Raw genomic sequence first — 20,323 nt, forward strand, 5'->3', positions numbered from 1 at the left:
TTCATTAAGATCTTGTATCAGGTTGAATATACCACTTGTGGAGAAAGTGGGAGAAGGATAAAAATCTGTCAAATGAAGTGACAAAAATGAAGAAAATGGAAAATGAAATATATTTATTAATACTACAGTAGAATTCATAGTCATAAAATGGCCTGGGTTGAAAGGAACCTCAAAGATCATCTAGTTTTAACCCCCTGCTAGCAAATCTCACAAAAAGCTTCACAAAGCATGGAAGCATAAGACACAATCACGTGTTAGTATTAGGCAGTCCATCAGCAAGCCACGCATGCATATGAAATAAAATATCTGTCCTCTCTAAAATGACTAAGATGAAACTCCACTCTGTTTCGCCTATATCACAGTGAAATGAAATAAAAACCTGGCAATCGCCGTGCAGCAGGGTTGCAGGACATGCAGAACGATCCCTTTTGAAACAAAGGTAGCTTTCATATGCTGATGGCAAAGGCGTATGACAATTTAGGAACCACACCTAAGAGTCACCGTACCAGATCACATCAGCAGCCCAGTGCCCTGTCTCTACAGCCAGTGGTCGGGACCAGATGTCTCAGCAGAGTTTGCAAGAAAGCCCATAATGGACAATTATTGAATAATTCACTCATAGGAGAAGTTTCTTCCTAATCTCAGACAGCTAATGATTGGTTTATGCCCTGAAGCATGAGGGTTCATATATCTCCACCCCCAACCATTTTTATCCTATCTAAGGTATCCCTGGGCGCTCTCATTATCCAAATAAGTGTATAATCCTTTTTGAATCCTACTAAGCTCTTGGGCATAATGATAGCTTGTTGCACTGAGTTCAACAGGCTAATTATGCATTGTGTAAAAAAAGTATTTCTTTTTATCAGTTTTAAATTTGTTTCTTTTCAATTTAATGGATGTCACTTTGTTCTTACATTATGGGGAAGAGTAAATAAGAGCACCCAATTGACCTCTACCATACCATTAATTATTTTATATCTCTCTATCACTTCCACACTTATTAATTTTCTCTTTCAACTGAACAGTTCCCATCTTTTAAATCTGTTAATATGGAAGTTTCTCCGTGTCTCTGTTCCCTTCTGTTGCCTAACTTTGGGCTTCTTCCATTTCTACTATATATTTTAAGATGGCAAGCCCAGCACTGAATGCTGATTTTAGGGAAAGTGTGCCAACAATGTGCATAATTGCACAATTACAATATTGCCATTGTTTTCCATCCCATTCTTTACACATTCTCACATTTTGTTTGCTTTTTTAACCTCCACTGCTCATTGATCAGATGTTTAATTGAGCTGCCCGCAGTGACCCCCAGGTCTTTTTCCCAAGTTGTTACAGTTAATTTAGAACCCAGCAATGTGCATGAGCAATTCAATCTGTTCCTTCCAATATGTATTTTCATATTTGTCAATGCTGAATTTGGCTGCCATTGTGCAGGCTTATTAGGTCTCATTGAACATCTTTGCAGAGTTCTCTAGTGCTGACTAACCTAAATAATTCTTGGCTATTCAGAAAGTTTATCACTCTCCTGAATGCTCTTTCCCAAGTGACTGAATATATTTGACAGAATCAACCATAGGACAGTGTTTTTGACATGCTACATGAAGTCTGTAGCTATGTGTAAGACTACCTTACTATCTGACTAAGACATAGGGTTTAGAATAAATAGAATTTTCAATAATAATAATAATAATAATAATAGTAATAATGAAGTTATGTATTAAATTGTTTCTGGTTGCATAATAAGTCCCCTTCTGGACACACATCACAAGCACAGTGTATTTCCATACAATGAGCAATTATCTTTCTTTCAGCCATAACCATACAGTGGGATCTTATGGGGATTCCAAAGGGACAAAAATTTTCTGCAATACTCTGTATTTGGTGCTGCAAAGGACAAAGTTGTAGGCAGTCTTTTGCCAGCCTGTCTTTCGCAGTGCTTAATAAATGCCTCCTCTCAGTGCTTGACCATCCCAGCTCCAACCTGCAGGTTAGCAGGTAAAAACTTCTGAGTCTGAAAAGACAATTTTTGTGCAACTAAGACTTACTTTTATTTCACCTCTGTATTTTTCAAGTGTAAAATGAAAAGTTTATGCAAGTAAACGAGAGGTTTAGATCTCAGTTACCAATACGTGTTGACCGTCCTTGTGAAGTACCCAAAGCTGTAGCCAAGAGGCAGCTTTCCTTGGCATATGTAAGAAGGATCTTCAAAGAGCTGATTTTTTGGCTCATTTACTTATTTTCCAGAGGAAGTTGAGTGGATTAGAATAGTAAACTATACAAGCAAATTGCATTTGTAGCCCCTTGCAATGCACTCACCATAGGGCTTCTCCACTTTGGGGCAATTTCACACCTCCATCTTGTTAACATATTTCAAGGTGCTACACGTAGCATCGTAATCTCTCTCAAATCATTATGGTGATTTCAGGGGTCACCATGTCACTCTATTGTTAATTTCACCCTTTCATGTGTAACAACACTGATGCAAAATCTTAGTGTGCCTATATACTTCTAGCTGTGTTGATACAGGAGCTGAGGGAGGTGGTGTGATTTAGCACAAAACTCTATCCACTTTGGGATATTCTTGCTTCCTTGCATCTAATTCCCTGTGGAATTTGAAGCTCCTCTGTGTGCTTTGGAAGCTATATTTTTTACCTTCTCTAAGAAACACCTTTTGCCCCATTTCTCTGAAACATCTTGGTGCTGGAAATGCTTTGGGTGAAGAGCAGCTAAACAGCTTCTTTAGAGTCTATCACTACCCCCCTTCCACCCTCCCCCCCCCCATATAAATCAGCCTACAGAATGCAGGTACGGAGCAGAACCTTTCTGTTACTTTCACCAGGCCACAGAACAGGTCATGGTAAATCTGATCTCCCCATTCTGCAGGAATACATCATCTCTGCAGCACACCTGAACTCTGCTGACCCCAGCACAGGCCACTTCTCAGATGGCGGCCTTCTGTGCAGTTGCCAAACTAATGGACTGAGTACATATTGGTTCTGACATCCCTAATCATGTTAGACAAAACCAGCCCAAATAACACAAAAGAGCTGGAAATAGGATTTGCCCAAACAGAACCTGAATCTCAGAAAAACATAAAGTGCGAAAGCAAGGGGAAGGCTGACTTAAAGATAAATACACACACTGAATTTGAAAGATTCTAACTAACTGCGTGGATCTTGGTAAATAAAATTACTGCAAACACGATCTGAAAATCAGAGCAGGATATTAGAACACCTATGTAGAAAGAGACATGTAAACTATGCTCCACCACTGTTCACCTTGCAAGGAAATGCATTTATTTCCCATGAAACATAGAAGATCTTGTTGTCCTCACAGCTCTAAACTGAAATCTTCATATGCACTAAAAATTAGTTGACCTCTTTGTTGGTAATGGCTGATAGGGATCTCTGCTGACAATTAGCATGAAAGTAGCATATTCAGAAAGTATCTATTGCTACTTATTTCAAAATATTTTAATAAATGATTTCTGTAAACTAAGCACTGGACATTTCTTACAATGGCAATGCACCTATCATATTGTGATTCGTATTTAAAGTTGAAAATGCAACAAAACTGTCCAGGTGATCTTTGATATCTGCATCTCCAGAGGTCTCCTAAGGGCAAATATGCTCCATGCATTGCATTGAGGTGGTAAATTTCATAACAAATTTGATTTTCAGCATTTTGTGTTAGCACATGCATTCTCAAATCGGTGTCAGCAATCTTAACGTAGGACAGTGGATCCCAGAGCGCAATGAGCAACAGAAGACTCAAAGAAATCAGTGCTCATAAAACTGTGTCTTCATACATTTGAACTGTAGTACTGAGCAAATAAATTTCTTTTCGTAGTCTTACAGAGCAAAAAATTACTTAGCAATCTTCTGCACTATCCAGTTGAAACATGTGCGTCCAGAAATCAGTTGAAAAGCTCTTACTAATTTCAATGGAACAGAATAAACCCTCAGATACACATCCAAAAGGGTGCTTTTAATGTGTATTGTATGCTATATATTCTCTATAGCAAAGTTAGCTTGAGAACTCTCTTAAGATTAAACTGAAATTGATTAGAGAGTCTGAATCCCCTTTGAATGCATTAGATTTACAGCAGAGTAGCTTTCCCCGGCCCACAGCTTAGCAGACTGCTGCAGTGAAGAACTGAAATGTTATCATAAAAATGTATTTGCTAATTCTTCACTTTCAGCTAAAACTTCTCTTTTCAAAAATATTTACATAAGTTACTTTGCATTTGTCTGCAAAAATTTAAGCCATCTTTGCAGCTAGATTTTGTTGCCCCAAATTATTGTTTCCCTGCTTGTCTGTTATCTAACATGCATGTAAGTGACAGGGATGGTGCACTGTTTACCATATTCAAGAAATTGTTAAGTTATGGCATAGTTTTCTTGCTGTCATTTTCAACATCACCGCCACTGCTATTCGTAAAACAGAAATTGTTTTAATTTGAAGGAAACTAGAAAGAGACCAGCGTCAGCCTGCTAATTACCACCATGAGCTGGATATATTGGCAGTGATGGCCTGACTGAAAGCAGTGCCTCCTAACATGGAATGCAATATTGTCCTATTCAGATATTAACAGATTATAATACAAAGTAATGCTTCCCCAGTCAAAATGCCTTCAGTATGTAAGAACTATTCCATGTTTATAGTGGTATAAATAAGAGCATAAAACCCTTAATATTATGACAAGCTTTGTATCTGTTGTAAATAATCATAATAAATGATGAAATCTCTATTCAGAAGATGTGCCTGTGCACAAACATCAAAAGGTAAATGTAATTATAATTAGTAAATAACATCATAAATAAAATAAAATAGTATAACAAGGCTTTATTTAAAAAATAAATGCAATGCAAGTAGAGCCACAGATTGACATTCCATGGAATCAATCCCCTACTTCTTCACTGAACAGTTGTGTGACCAAAGGCCATCTGAAATAAAAGGTCTTTCAAATACAAAGCAAGAAATAACCTGTGGGAATGTTAACTTCTTGTATGTCTCCCTCAATCAGCTTTTCCTCTTTTACCCTGAGCTAAAACCTACTTTAGCAACTGAAACTTTTCAGAGCCTGCTTTTACCATACAACAGCTATTCTCTTAAGTGAGGAAGCAGGGAGGAAATGTGTTTAAAAATGATTTTTTGTCCTTCTTCAGGACCGGGCCTTCACACTGTCACCTCCTAAATTCCCTTTTTCCCATCAATTTAAAGGATATTTGGTACTTTAAATTAAAAAAAAAAAAAAAAAAAAGACATATAATTTGAACTATATGAATTACATATTGAATTATAACCTGATTGGGGAATATCATTTGGATCTTGAATTTTTGAACAAAGAAAGATATTACTTGGGGATTAATTAAAAAAATAGAAAGTAATTGTCTTCATTTTCTGCACTAAGGCCCATCATACAATGGCTTGGGTTGGAAGGGACCTCAAAGATCATCAAGCTCCAACTCCCCTGCTGCAGACAGGGCCACCAACTCCATACCTAATACTAGATCAGGCTGCCCATGGCCCCATCCAACCTGGCCTTGAACACCATACTGAGAATGAATTGCAATTCTAAAAAATCTGAAAAAGTGCTCTAAAGTTGGGCCAGCATGGGATGTATGTAGAGACTGTGAAAGCTGTGTCTATTACAAAAATATCAGTATTACTTAGTTAGTTTTTCATCTTTTGAGCAAGTGTGTTTCAGAATTTGGTGAACTAGCAAGTTATTTATCCGTGTATCTATGAAAACTCATTAATATAGTTATTACAGGATCGCATAATCAAACAATCCTATGAATCTTCCAGGGCAGCAGATGTTTTCACAGTCCTTGGTCATCTGCTTGCATCACCATTAGGAGAGCAAAGCCGGCCCGGGGACTTGAATTTCCTGGAAAGATTTTGCCTGGCTCTTCCAGAATGCATTCTGGAGGATTCTGTCCAGCAAAGAATCTCAGCAGTCTTGCTGAAAAATCTCAGAAAAATCTTCCTGCCATCCTGTCCATACAACACTGCAGGAGTGGTTCTTTCCATATGCCACCCCTCAAACCATGTCCAAGTATAGCCTCAGAACTGAGCCAGGATGTTAGTGAAATGTTGTGCAAGCAGTCAAATGCTACAAAGAGCAGCCAAGTTTGTTTTCTGGCCCTGGGCGTATTCTGTAGCACAGGGCATGCTATGAAGATGAACCTGGAGTTGTTCCAGCAGATGACTGCCTACATGTCCCTGGCTGATGAGTGAAGTATTATGAAGGACTAGGGGCAGGGAGGTTTGTAGGGGTGGATGCCACAACACAAACGTGAGGAGGTGCAGTTTCCATGATGGATTTATCATCCTGCAGCTCCCACTTGCATTCATATGCATGCATCCTTTTAGAAATGTGATACCAGATGCTGTTTCCTGGCAACAGGCCCAACACCCCCTCTCTCTTAGGTGTGAATTTTGACAACTCCAATTCACTGGAGCTCTAGTTATGTTATCTTTTCTAAATGCTTAGAGACTAAAAAGACCTCTTGCTCTTTCTACTGTGGACTTAAGTGCCACTTGGGCCAATTTGCAGCGCTGCACTACTCCAAAAATATCTTCTCATATGAGTAGTACAATTATTACTACTATATAGGGAAGGATGGAAATGTACTGAATCAAGCATTGATAACACAAATCCTTTCTTACGCTGTTGTCAGTCAGAGCTGTTGTTATGCTAGGCATATGTCACATCAATGTATAATAAATGCCCATGTCAGTCAAATGCATGTTATGTGTAGATTGGATGTCAATCTAATGTTTTGTATTAAAATCAGTGCCACAATACATGCACAACTTTATAAACACTGCGGGGGAGTTCCTCCTTTCGAAGTGCTACAGCTGCTTGCAGCACTCTTTTGTGCAACACCTTGAAAGCCCAGAATTATTTGAAAAAAAATTAAATTTCAGAAAAGAGACAGTAAAATACCAACTTTACTTCCCTGTTACTGCTCACATACCAGGGGGAGGTCACCTAAGTCACTTGTTTCTCCCCCCCATGGCTCGTTTGCTGTTAAGAAAAATGCACAGAAGAAGCTGAATAGCAAGGAAAGGAATTGCAGAGCAAGGGATGCAGGGACAGGCACTGGCTGACATCCTGGCCCCCTGCATGAGATGTGCAGTGCTTGGGTGAGTGCTGCACACATGAGTGGGAAAGGTGGGGAGAGGGGACAGCCCCAGCAGGGATTTGGGAGCTCGAGCAGCACTTCTGAACCTAGGCAGACTTGTCGCCAAGGGAGAAGCTGAGAGACTTCCAGGGCAAATGGTCAGTGGAGATGGACTTTGGGGTCACTGTGAACCTGGTCCCAACATCGATATGGATATTTCCCAGGGAACTTTGTTCCACTAAAGCTCAGCCTCGGTGCCACCACTGCGCACACTTACTTCTTCTCACAGAGATGCTGTGGCTTAACTGATACAATAGCAGTTTGTAATAGCTTTTTATAAGCATTAATTACTCTTTGCAATAAGGTCATTGTTATTAACCCTACTGTATGTGTGGGTCATGTTTATGGTTAGTGCAATCTTGTTCAGCTCTCTGTTTCCCCTAGGATGCTTCTGGCTTATAGTGGAAGTGACTTTGTCTAGAAATGTGTTTTAGGTGTAGTCACAAACAGATCGAGGATTGTTAGAGATATACAGGAATTCTGCTTCTGAATGTGCTTCTAAACCCTCAAAATATTTGCATTGGCAGATCACGTGTTCAAAGACAGTGATCTTGCACAGAGACCCCTGAATAAAAGGCTACTTTTAATCATTCTGAAAACTCTCTGAAGTCACCATTTCACTTACATTCACTGGGTTCAATCAATTATTGAATAAAAGGCATGCCCAGTTTGACCATTGACTATTACGATGTGACACTTTGTAGTTAATCACAATAAAGCTATTTGTATCTCCCATTAAAATAGTAGATGGAAGTGGAAGAAACTGCTTTTTAAATTATAAAAAAAAAACAAACTCAAAGTAGTTGCATAAATAGGGAAAATGTTGTGTTTCACTGCCTGTTAAGCAGATGAGAGATGAAGATTTCCCTCCTGGTTTCACAAACAAGTAGGCAGAACCAGTGACTCCACTTCCAAACAGGATTCTGAGGGTTCAGACAAAGTCTGATCCTTTCTTGATTCTGAGGCACCAAATGGTCATGTGAAAGGGAGGAGGAAACCCCAGTCTGTAACCCTGTTATCTAATTCACATTGTTACTGTAAGGCATCTCAGGGAAATCCATGTATCATCTTTCTATACGAGCTAGAGAAACCACATCAGAAAACATAGGTGCTGAAAGTGTAAAAGGATGAGACGAAGAACTGGGGAGGAGCAAGCTCACAGAGGCCTGAAGCTATCTATCTTCCAACAAAACAAAACAAAACAAAATCAACCTGCAAGTGACTGGCCAGAGGCACGTGAAACAAGTTCACAGACGAGTGCCTCTCAGGGAGATGCAGTTTAATCCTTCAGAAGGGCCGTTGTATTGCACTCTAGAAGTATGCTGGACTGTACAGACTCGCAATCCCCAACAAAAAGAGAGTTAATGGCCTCCAACGGCTTCATGCCAGGAGTTGTGTTTGACAGCACTCAGCTTTTAAAAGGCAGAACATGCAGTCGTTAGGATCATAAAAGAATACACACATGTGGCATTAAAAGGATGGCATGAATATTTTGATACAGCTTCTGGCTTCTGGACAGAGAAAACCATAGAATCATCTCTGAATCTTTACAGCAAAATCTACGCTCATTGAAAAACTGCTGGGTTGGAAAGAAGTGATTTCCTTGCAGCGTTAGAGCCCCAAAGCCTTGGCAGCAATTTTTCATCGTTTTGTTAATTTTCACTAATATGACACGTTTGCTGCTAATATGATTGTTCTGTTTAAGAACTAATACCAGTATTAACGTGTTACAATGATGAATTACTAACAATAATCTATCACGAATGAAAAATAGTGACATAATTATTGCAGTATTGCAATTGTGCAGTGGCAATTTGTTAACGTGGGGCAAAACACCCAAAGAAAACTTTATTTTTTCATACTTTCTTCATAATTCCCTTAGCCATCTTTACAGGGAGAAAACCAGCTTGCACGTATGCTCCCGGACAAACAGATTTAATCTTAACCTTGTTTTAGGATCTGGATGTTATCTTTTTCACACAGCAGATTTTTATTGCTGTTTTTAAGGTCTTTTATTTTTACTCTCTTGCACAGCAGTGCAGCTTATTACTTAGGTATCACATTGCAACTATTTTATGGCTAGGGGATACATTGTCGTATTGCACTGATTAAAATGCTCCCTGTCTACCCATCACTGTGCTTTTTTACACACACATTTCAAATGGAATCTCAGAGAAAGTAAGCTAGTAGAGAAAACAGCCTTGCAAAGGAGCCAGTTACCTCAGCATAAACAGATTCTCAGTTCTCCAATGAGAAGAACTGAGGAAAATGTGGATATTTCCTTTATTTGTGCATCTTTCTGTAGTTTTAAAAAATGGCAATACTCTTTCAAACCTTGGCTGCCAAACAGCACATGCTTCCACAGTGCCTTAGTGGATGCACGAGGTGACACAGCTACTCAAATACAACCCCACCACTATAGGTCTTTGCACATCTTCCCCTGGGAACCTTCTATCACAGCTGATCTGTCTTAAATCATCCAAGCCAACAAGTAGCACCCTATTTAAGATCCTCTAAGTATGATTTTCCCTGCCTTTCCAGGTGGATCATTGTGTAGAAGCAAAAGATTGGAAAACTACGTCCAATCCAAAAGATGACACATCATCTTCAACTAGCAGCTGTTCAAAGATGACAGAATCTACCACAGGAGTCACCTTATTGTATGTGCATATGCTGCAATAAAGAATATTATCTTAGTTTCTCTGGAACAGGTTGCCCAAGGAGGCTGTGGATGCCCCATCCCTGCAGGCATTCAAGGCCAGGCTGGATGTGGCTCTGGGCAGCCTGGGCTGCTGGTTGGCGACCTGCACACAGCAGGGGGCTGGAACTGGATGAGCACTGTGCTCCTTTGCAACCCAGGCCATTCCATGATTCCGTGTCGATTTAATATTACCAGTATCTCTGTCACAGTTCGCTGTGCTGGGCACTGCAGTAAAAAAGCAGAGTAGTAAAAATCCTGAAGTTTGATGTGGTAGAAAGATATCCTTGAGCCATTCCTCAGCTGGACTCAGAATTGGTATCAGATGAAGTACTGCATTTTCTTTTCTTTTTTTTTTTTTCAAATTGATGAACAGAGAAAGGAAATGTAAGCTATCCAGTGTAATCTAGTTTAATAAAATCTGCTTGTCATTCTTTCTTTGTCGCTGCTAAGGCCAACAGAGCACTGCCTGAATATTCACAGAAATTAATAACTCCAATAAACAAATTTGTGCAAAAGTTATTTTTCAAAGCGTGACAAAGACTTCTGCCCTCTTTAAGATCACATGAAAATTGGTTTTACTGTTCAGTGAGCCGTATCTAAGAATGCAATAAAAATACCATTGTGCATCCACAATGCATAATTTTTACATAGTTTTATGCTGAAATAACTCATTTTTAAAAAGATTGTAAAGCAACACCTTTCTAAAGTCATGTCTCAAAAGCACGTCCTTGTGAAAAGCTAGTGGAATGAAGACAAGATATGAAGTCAGTACAGCACGATGCCACCATTTGGATCCACAACAAAATTATTTCTATCTTCGCTCTCATCTAAAAAAAAAAAAAAAAAAAAAAAAGGTCTAAGAGCTGAGTATAAATTAAATATAGTAAATCAAATCTGGCTGAGAAGCTGCAAACTTTTATGCCAAGTTCCAGCCTGAAAGGAATTTAAATGGTCACAAGTATGGATTCCACAAAGGGGAGACTGCAATGAAGTTCTGGCAGAGAAAAATAGAACTGTAAGTAAATCGTGTAACCTCTGAGAGGGAAGAGGGGAGACAGCAATGGGGAACTGCTCTCAAAAGGATGCTTCAAGGAAGAAGAAAAAGCAGTCAGGTCACTGAAAAACAATGCGATGGAGTTTGGTTTAGTGAATGGAATGCAAAGGGGTGTCAAACTGCCAGCCTGAGAGCTGCCAGGCTGTTGGGAGAAGCTGCAAGGCCACAAGGCAACCCTGATGCTGCAACTGACTGCAGGGGATCACCCAGTCACCCCCCAGGATCTTACTGGGAACTTGTTCACAACCAACCACGTGGTTCCAAAATGGTAAATCGTCATGCAATCCTGCATTCTTACCAGCCGGGAGAATTTGTGTCAGTACAATTTATATGTATACTTCTTTCTCCTTATTGTTCTCTGTGCTCACTGTATATAGACATCCTTATCCCAAGAACTAACAATGGCTTTACAAGGGATTAGTGAGACTTAGTGGAGGTTTGGGGGTTGCAAGTGGTGATCCCTTTGCAGAGTAAGAACCTGTGCAAAAGGCAGACACAACAGTTAGGGTACAGCAATGCACCCGTTGTTGGCTTTGTTTCAGAGGCAGTTGGCTATGGGCATGGCAATCATTACAACTGTAACAGGCTCAGGGCAAAACGTATTGGGAACTTGTTTGATGACTGGCATGCTGTCACCAAGCACTGTATCTTCACTGCATAACGCTTATTTTTCTGGACAATGATTTTTTAAATTGTCCTCATGCTCCTGCTCTTTCTACACATCAGCAGTAAAGATAACTCTTGAAACGCTGTGCGTTTTCCAGCATCTGAAGACCACCTAGAAATGAAAGGTGGTTAAGTAAGTAGTTAGGAGAGAGAGGGAGATGGCGCTCTTAATACTGAGAGTAGAAAAATAAGCTCCAGGGAGAATTTCTGGAGCCTTCGACAGGGCCCCTGTGTGAGCAGCACAATGCCTGCAGCCCTGAGGATGAACGCTGCGGGCAGTGCAGGGCACAGCTTGGCTCCTGCCTTCTGCCAGGTCACTTCCAGCTGGGAAGCACCCCCTGCCTATAGGAAAGGGGCACTGGGAGCTCCTCAAGAGGCCCTAGGAAGTCAAGCAGTACTGAAACTGGAAACATTCTTACATTTCCAAATGGAGAAACTTGATGCTAAGGTAGGAACAAAGAGAAAGACATTTTTTAAAGTTGTGCGGACACTTCCAAAACATTTTTTTAATAGCAAAAAAAAAAAAAAAAAACCAACCAAAAAACAAAACAAAACAAAAAAAAACAAAAAACAAGAAGGAACTCGGCCAGCTTGAGCCGAGTTGAGCAGAAATGCAGAAGCTGGGATCTGGAAGTTTCCATGGCATCCCTGCAGCACGCTGCCTGCTCCCAACCGTCCGGGCGCTGCCCGTCTGTGTCCCCCGGCCCTGCCCCGCCACGCTAAGGTCGGTCCGGCCCGCCGAGCCCCGGCCACCAGACGAAGAGCCGGGCTGGGGGTTGCCCGCAGTGCGTAACGCCTCCCGTCTGCCCCCGTGAATGAGCTCAGATATAAAATGTTTATATCCGCGGATATATGGATATCCGGCTATTGTCGCATCCAGCGACTAAATAACAACCCCTTAACCAAAAAAAAAAAAAAAAAAAAAAAAAAAAAAGCAAAACAAAACACCCCACACAAGCCATAACGACGATGATGATGCTGACGGGAGGGGGGGGGGGGGGGGGGAGGAAATAAATAAATAAAAGCGAGCGAGAGTCGGCGAGGGAGAGGGAGGCAGGTTCAATTATCTAAACAAAGAAATCATGGCGGAGTGTTTACATTTGGCTGCCCAAAGCCTGTCGGATTACGGACCCCCCCCCCCAAACACACCCGGCCCTCCCGGCCCCCCGCAGTAGCGGCGTGCCGGAGCCCGCCCGCCGACACCTCGCCGCGGCCCGGGTAAGTGCGGAGCTCGCGGCGGCCGGACCCGCGCCCCGGCCCTCCCCGGGTGGGCGGCGGGGCGGGGGCCGAGGCGGCTCCCCCCGCCCGGTGCGGTGCCGCGTGTGTGTGTGTATGCGTGTATATATGTGTGTGTATATATATGCGTGTGTCGGGAGGGAACGGGGCTCGCCCGCCGCCGCGCTACCCCCGGGCTCGCCGCGCCCCCCCGGCCCCGCGGCCGCCGTGCCGCCTCCCTCCGCCCCGGGGTCACGGCGCCCGGCGCTCGCTGCCGGCTCCGCCCCCGTGGCCGCCCCCCCCCCGCACCCCCCGCCTGTCCGCCGCCGCGGCGCCCACGGGGCGCGGGGACGGGGCTCGGCGCGGCCGCGCGCGGGGGTGGGGGATCTGCCGCAGCCCCGGGGGGGCGGATTTGGGGAGTGAGGGGCCCGGCGTCGCGGGGGATGGGGAAGAGGGGGGGATGGGGGGGGGTGAAGGCTGGATGCGGCTTCTGCTCCCGCTGTCCGAGCGCCGCGTCGCAGAGGGCGTGTGGGAGTAGAGAGGTGGGTGGGTGGGAGCTGGCTGCGTGCTGAGATCCTCGTCCGAATCGCCATCACACCTCCATGCCGTGGCCAGCTAGTGCCCTCGCCTTCAGGTGGCTTTGCCCTCCAAACGCTCACACCGTGACATGCGCTTACTCTCTCTTAGCCCTGTATGCGCTCACCACCAAAGGACCTCAGCCTTGAGCCAAGGTGCTGTGCCATGCGTCCAGAAGCCCTTGCTCACAAACGTCCTTGGCCCTAAGCGCTTCCATCTCCAGGCTCCCTCATTCCCAGATGCCCTTACTTCCAAACCTCCTGACTCTCAAACAGCCATACCGCAATTTTCCTTGCCCCAGAACACCCAGCTCTGAAAGTCCTTGCCCCCAGCTCCCCTGTAATGAGGGGAGGGGCTTTGCTGATCTTGTGTTCTTCTGAATCCCTCTTCTGGTGGGCCCTCTGGAACAGCCAGAAGGGCCTGGGTCCCTCCCCTGCCAACAGGCTGCTCCCTGACTCTGGGCCCCCACGGGCTGCTGCTGTGAAATACAGAGATGACCCTTTCAAACAGTCTGTATGTGTTGCTCCCACGTGTCCATCAAAAAGTCCCCTGGCCCCGGCACATCTCAGCACCAGAAAGCTGTAAAAATACTTTGACACCTCAGCCCTCCTGGATCTGGCTAACGGCAGTCCCCCCCTCCCCCCCTCCTCACTGCTGCACTAATCCTAGGCTGCATGTCTGACTGTGCTGCATGTATCCTTGCAGCAGGATGCTGGGGAGCAGCGATGCAGGGGTGCTGTGATAACAGCACTGTGCACACATCTTGCAGGGCTTTGCAGGTTGTTCTGCTGGGGGCACAAGGGCAGCAAAACGACTGCTTTGGCAGTAGGATCTAAGGGCTGGGGAGAGCAGTTGGCTGGTTCCTGGTGTTCTCTGTGCTGGATCTACTTTTATTTCCAATGGTTGTGCTCCTGCATGTCCCCAGTTCAAAGAGTGCTTTGAACTATGCAAGATGGAGGTCTGTATTTGGAGAGGTATGCAAGTTATGTCTTTATTTTTTGTTGAACTGCTCATCCTAAAAGTTTGGGAAGTCAAAATCGTTAAATGAAAGAGAAATGCCTCCTTATTGCATTACAAGGCTCTGGAAGAGAAAAAGGCAGGTTGAGACTTGGGAGGGTTGAGATGTCCACTCTTCATACTCTCCCAAGCTGTTTCTCAAGGCAGTGGGGCTTGTGGTGGTTCATTGCTGTGCTGTTGAGAAGTCAGTGTGCATGTCAGCGTGGCAGCGGTGCACTGAAATGAGGGAAGCAGAAGTCTGAGGTTCACACTGGTGCCTCTGCTGGGTTTGCCTGCACGTGGGCCACGGCTTTGCTTCTCTGGCTGAGCCCTTTGTTGGGACTGTGGGAACACGCAGTGCACACAGGGGATGTCAGCTGCCCAAAATATGAGAGCTGCAGCACGAGATCCTTCTGTCTGCAGAGCCTCCTGCCTGCATTCCCATTGCCCTCCATCCGCATTTAGGCCGGGCACTTCTGGGTTTGTACATTCTGTGGATAAAAGGCCTGCTGAGGAAATTCCCCATACGCTTCGATTTTTTGCCATTTTGCTTCCTGCTTGAACTGTCAGTTCCTGGAGTCTCTGAAGGTCTGAGGCTGTTTTCTCAAGGAAAGCTCTTAATTTAAGTGGCCTGTTAACTGTTAATTGCTGTTCTGTTCTGGCTATTTACCTGAATCTCATGTCAAACCTGCTGTTCTGGTCTGGAGGCTACACTGCTTATGTGCTCTGATCTCTAAACTGTTCCTGCTTTCTGCTGTTTTATTGAAGACCGCAGTAATATTTCTTTTCTTAATGCAAACTGACACATCCTAGATTTAAGGATTTTGTTGAGCAAGCTGCCCCGCTAGGAATGGCTTAAACAATAATTTCAGATCTGGTTAAAAAAAAAAATAAAAGAATTCTCCAAGAAGTAATATTTGAGGAATTTTCTTGTTTTCTACAGCATGGGTGTATTTGGAAGAGAAAAGGTTAGGTAGGAGGCCCTGCTTGTCCATCCACCAGCATCAGTAGAGCAGGTGTGAGCAGTGCTGGAGGTCCCAGTGTGTGCTGCTGGGAAGGCTGGAGGAGGCCGTGCTGTCTCCAGAGCTGTGAGCTGTGCAGTTGAAGCAGCGCTGGTGCAGCCACTGACATTCCATCCTTAGAAACAATTCTGTTTTGTTTTGGTTTTTTTTTTTTTCCTTTTGCTGCATTTAATAAAGCTATTCTCTTCCCTGCTAACTAATCGTATGAAATTGATGGCAGATTTTGGCTGCTTGATTGGGACAGTTGCACAGATATGTTTGAAAAATGCTAAGAGAATGGATATAATTTGATCTCAGACTGCAGAGAGCAGTAGCAGGGCTGGTTCCCTTTTGGTGACTATCTGCAGTTCTTGATTAATGAGGGTTCATTCGGGTATTGAGAGAAGAGGAGAACTCTCAAATGACGCTGAATTTGTTTCCCCTGTATGTAATAGAATGAAACTCTCAGGCTATTGCTGGACAGTAAGATATTCTGACATGAATATATATTTTGGAGCTCTGCACAAAATGAGGATTTCATGCATAGGCAACGCAGTGTGACAAGTCATATCCTGTGTGACCTTGTGCGTACAGTATAAAGTTGTGTAATACGATCTTCTGCTAAATTATTACACAAAATAAATAGAACATACCTCATTTTTATGCTAATAATGATGTTTTTCAATTCTAAGCTCCTTTTATGCTAAGATCTCAAAGTAAATTACAGGTAGAAGTAAACCAAGCTTCATGGCACCGCTGTGAGTTGTTGTATTATCATTTGGAGACTACTTGAAGGTATCTTTATTAATTGCTGTTGTTTAATTTTCTGTTAATTATTGCTTGATATGCTTAGCTTGTGATACTGTTCTCTCCCCTAATACGTTAACAATAAAGTATAATCTGAAGGTGAGGGGAAACAAATGTTTTAATTTCAGCCACAAAAATGGTCAGATCTGTCAAGGGCAAGGGGAAAAGTGATACCGACTTCAATTCCTCAAGGAATTAGCAGTGGTTTTGCCAATAGCATGTGTTTTCTGTGGCTGGAGCAGAAAGTAAACTTGGTATCGGTTTGATCCGTGGTTCATCCCATGATGTAAGCGTGGGTGAGAGGCTGATGAGATTTTACAGAGAGGTTAGCTAAGGGAACAAAAACCTACACTGTTTTCTTGAATTTGAATTACAAAGGATAGGATTTCCAAAAGTGCTGATTGTTTTATAAGGCCAGCTGCCGTTAAAGCCAGTGGTAAAAGTGTCATTTACTCAATGAGAGCCAAATTAAGCCACTGGGGGGCTTCTGCAGTCCTGTCCTTGATGTCTGTAAAGTGTGAGATTGATCTTGCGCCCCTGATACCTCCAGCAGGTGTTTGTTACCAAGTTCAGCACAGGATTTGATTCTCAGTCACGCGGAGATGGAGTAGCATTTCTGGGGGTGAGAATCCAGCCTGTAATGCTCTTCAATAGCTTTTTCCCCATCGATGTCAGTACTTGGGACAGTCAATTAGTATAGAATTTGCTCAAACTTCTTAATGCATATTTACAACCTTAATTCCAGTTTAACAGAATGTTTTGTGGTGGAACGTTTACAGAAAGAGCATGTGGAAAAATTATCGCTGCGTGTATTAAGCACAAAGAAAGCATCCCTGTGCTGCTGTGGAGGAGCAACTGACAAAACAGAACATATTACAAGAAGCTATCTTTTTCATTAAGTCTGCACAAAATGAGGATTTAACGCATGGGCAGCACAGTCAGTCCCAGCGGTTTAGTGCCCATAATCCCACCTTGAAAATGGCTTCACAATCATAATTACTGTTACAAAATGGACACCGCTTCCATTTCTGCCATGTCTACTTCACCCACAACTAATTGCAGGCGCAGAAGGCGAGGTTCTTATTTCACCAGCCGCCTGGTTCCAGCACTGCAGCTTTGTAAACCTGCCCATAAGATTTCCAGTCTGTCACTGATAACTTTGTGCTTTGCCTTGTTTTGTCACAACGATGCAGAGCATGGATGGCAGCCGCCCTCACTTTGGCCCAGCTCAAACTATCCCTGGACATTAAGATGCTATGACATGAATATATATTTGTGAGCTTTGCACAAAATGGGCATTTCACGCATAAGCAACACAGTGTGACGAGTAGTATCCAGCATGACCTTGCAAATGCAGGCTGAGCTCCAAATGCACAGCTCCAAAGGGGAAGGTGTTGCATCGCCTACAACAGGAAGGAGTGCAGCAGAGTCTTGGGTTCTAGAAGGAAATCCCATAGTTGGGTTCCAAGACTACAGCTCTTCCTACAAGTTCCTACAACCCACCACTTTACCTGGCTGGTGAAGAAGCATGGCTCGAAACAAAAAAATTCCAACTACTTTTATTAAAGAGGGGTCACTGTTAGGTAAAATCCATCATAAGCAGTGGAACTCATCTCAGAGAGCTGCAAATCCTCTTTGTGCTGGAGGCTTCAAAGCCTCTGTGTTCCAGGTGTGCTGTTTCTCATTTTCATGGGCCCTATGTTTTGTCACTTGTTTAAGTCACGGGTCTTCTTTCCTATACATTTTCTTATCTGCTTTTTTTCTCTTGCTGAATGAAACAGGGGTTTTTTGTTTGTTTGTTTTGTTGTTTGTTTTTTTTTTTGCTTTAAAAAAAATGACTTTTTAATGTAGGAAATCATGTATGTTTGCGTATATAATATATATACACCAATAAATATAGGGAAGTTGACCTCTTTGAGGCTGTCTACTCAGGTAAAGTTGTTTTCTTGTACAGTGGAACTGAAATAAGATCTTGAAGTATACAAGCTATCCTTATTTTGAGGGTAAATTACAATAACACTCCTGTATCCAATGAAAGGGTGGGATTGTGTGAAGTGTGGCACACTAAGTAACTGTCTCATATATTTGCAAGAAATTATTCTGGTTTGGCTTTCAGTGAGGTTCTATTAGAAAAACCATTCCTAAATGTTAGATTTATGGACATACAGATGCAGACACAGCATATTCTAGACTCTGCATACATTTTGGCCTAAGAACACATTCGTTTTGCTTCCAAAAAGCAATCTATAAGGTGTAATATATTGGGTAATATTTCTTAAATTTTAAAATCTATGAGGTTTGGATATTCGTGTACGTTTGCAAAGCACCTCGTGTTTATCTCTGACTGGGGCCTGTGGGTAGTTCAGAAATATAAATATTCAATTGTAATTATGGTTATCTTTTCTTTCATGACTTGAAGTTTCATCTTGGGTGAGTGAAACTCCCTTCACAATTATTTTCCTACCTCTATCGTAGTTTTATTTCAGATCAAGAGTGATGTTTGGAAGGGATCATGCACACGTTTGGTGCTTTGATTCTCATCGTGGAGTGGTCTCATAATGCCTGAAATGGATTCCTCTTGCAATGAGCTACACCAGAGTGTATTATCTTGCAGCACACCTTGTGGGACCATTTTAGAAATAGATTGAAGTAAACCATCTGAAAGTTAAGCGATGTGGATGTTGGACCATTTTTGCTTTGCAGATCATCCCTTGTTTCCCTTTGCTATCTGCTAAATGGTCCTTGGTCTTTGAGCTGAGAGACCATTAGGAAATAAGCCCTGCTGCTGATTGCAATTGCACCTGGTTTACTGCTTTGCTGAAAGGTCTCTGAGGAATATTCTGTCAGATAGCAACTCCTAACCCCAGTGGGTATACTCTTCTTTATTAACACTGTGAAAGAAGTGACAGGAGGGTTTTCTTTTGACTGCATTTGAGTCTTGGTGGAAAAGCCCAGTTAATGGAACTGTTTGTGGAGTCCCTTGCTTGGTTTTCACTGGGTGAGCCTGTGATAAGATACCTCCTGAGGCAAAGGCTTCGCTGCATGCCACCACAACCACACGGAGCGGAACTTCACACGACCTGAGAAAACTCCACAGAATATTGAGTATTTTGAGTATGCACTTCAAAATGGCTGTCATGATGAACTGACAGCAGCAGTCGCAAATAAATAATACATATTTTTAAAATTCTCATAATTACATGTTTACCCAATAGGCCAGAACGGCTCTGTCCCAAGGAGCTGCTGCAGTCTGAGTAAATAATACATGTTTTAAAGTCCATAATTACATATTTAAACGATAGACTATCGAGGAAATAATGCACATTTTAAAAAGTCCATAATTACATATTTACATGATAGTCTGTAAGTTCTGTAATTACTTATTTGCACAATAGACCATAGCAGCTGTTACTGTCTATTATGGTTACTCTCAAAGAATTATATTATGGATTTTTTTTTTTTTTAATAACTTAAAAGAAAAAAAAAAAAAGTATATTTAACTAGGACATTGTATTATTCATCTTAAAAAAAATCCACAAACCTCCGAGATAAGAAAATCTCTAGGAAGGTAAAACTTTAGGGTGATAGGGAGACAGAAGTTCTTAGTTGTGCAGTGATAAATGTCTTTTGCTTAGCACGAGAAGCTTAGGATTGGTTATTAATTTCAGAATTTCTTTCCTTAGGTAGCTGATACATAAGTATGCAACATGATGTGATTATTCTTTCCTTATTGTGTAGACGCTCAATCAGGATAAGCATTTGGGATAACTAAAATTCTTCAGTTCCTGTTCTGCTCCCACTAAAGCCGGTGATAAAACTCCCATCAACCCGGGTTTGAGAAACCATTTATACTGAGGACAGCACTTAAGCCCGTACTTGAAATCAATGGCACTTAAGCATCTTTTTAAAAATAAGCACATACTTAAGGCCTCTCGTGAATTCTGATGGACTGAAACATATGATTAAATGCTTTCCTGAATTGGGATACTGTCTTCTGCGAAGGCGGGATTGGAACTCACCCAGTCTGTGGCTTTTTGGTGGGCCACAGGTGTGTGTTGTTCATGGCATGCCTTCTCCCCAAGGAATAGATTTTTCAGCACAATCAACTGTGGAT

At 42.5% G+C, this 20,323-nt stretch overlaps 1 long non-coding RNA gene across 24 annotated transcripts in view; it reads left to right on the plus strand.

The window, feature by feature from the left end:
• The first annotated feature begins 12,649 nt into the window (after window positions 1-12,649).
• The window catches only part of LOC125688811 (uncharacterized), a 457,848-nt gene continuing 450,174 nt past the window's right edge, over window positions 12,650-20,323 (plus strand). For all 24 annotated transcript variants that reach the window (XR_007374887.1, XR_007374890.1, XR_007374889.1 and 21 more), the window contains exon 1: window positions 12,650-12,832. This is a non-coding gene — a long non-coding RNA (uncharacterized LOC125688811). The remainder of the gene's footprint in view (window positions 12,833-20,323) is intronic.

The sequence above is a fragment of the Lagopus muta genome, chromosome 2, assembly GCF_023343835.1.
Source record: "Lagopus muta isolate bLagMut1 chromosome 2, bLagMut1 primary, whole genome shotgun sequence".
In the NCBI taxonomy this organism is placed as follows: Eukaryota; Metazoa; Chordata; class Aves; order Galliformes; family Phasianidae; genus Lagopus; species Lagopus muta.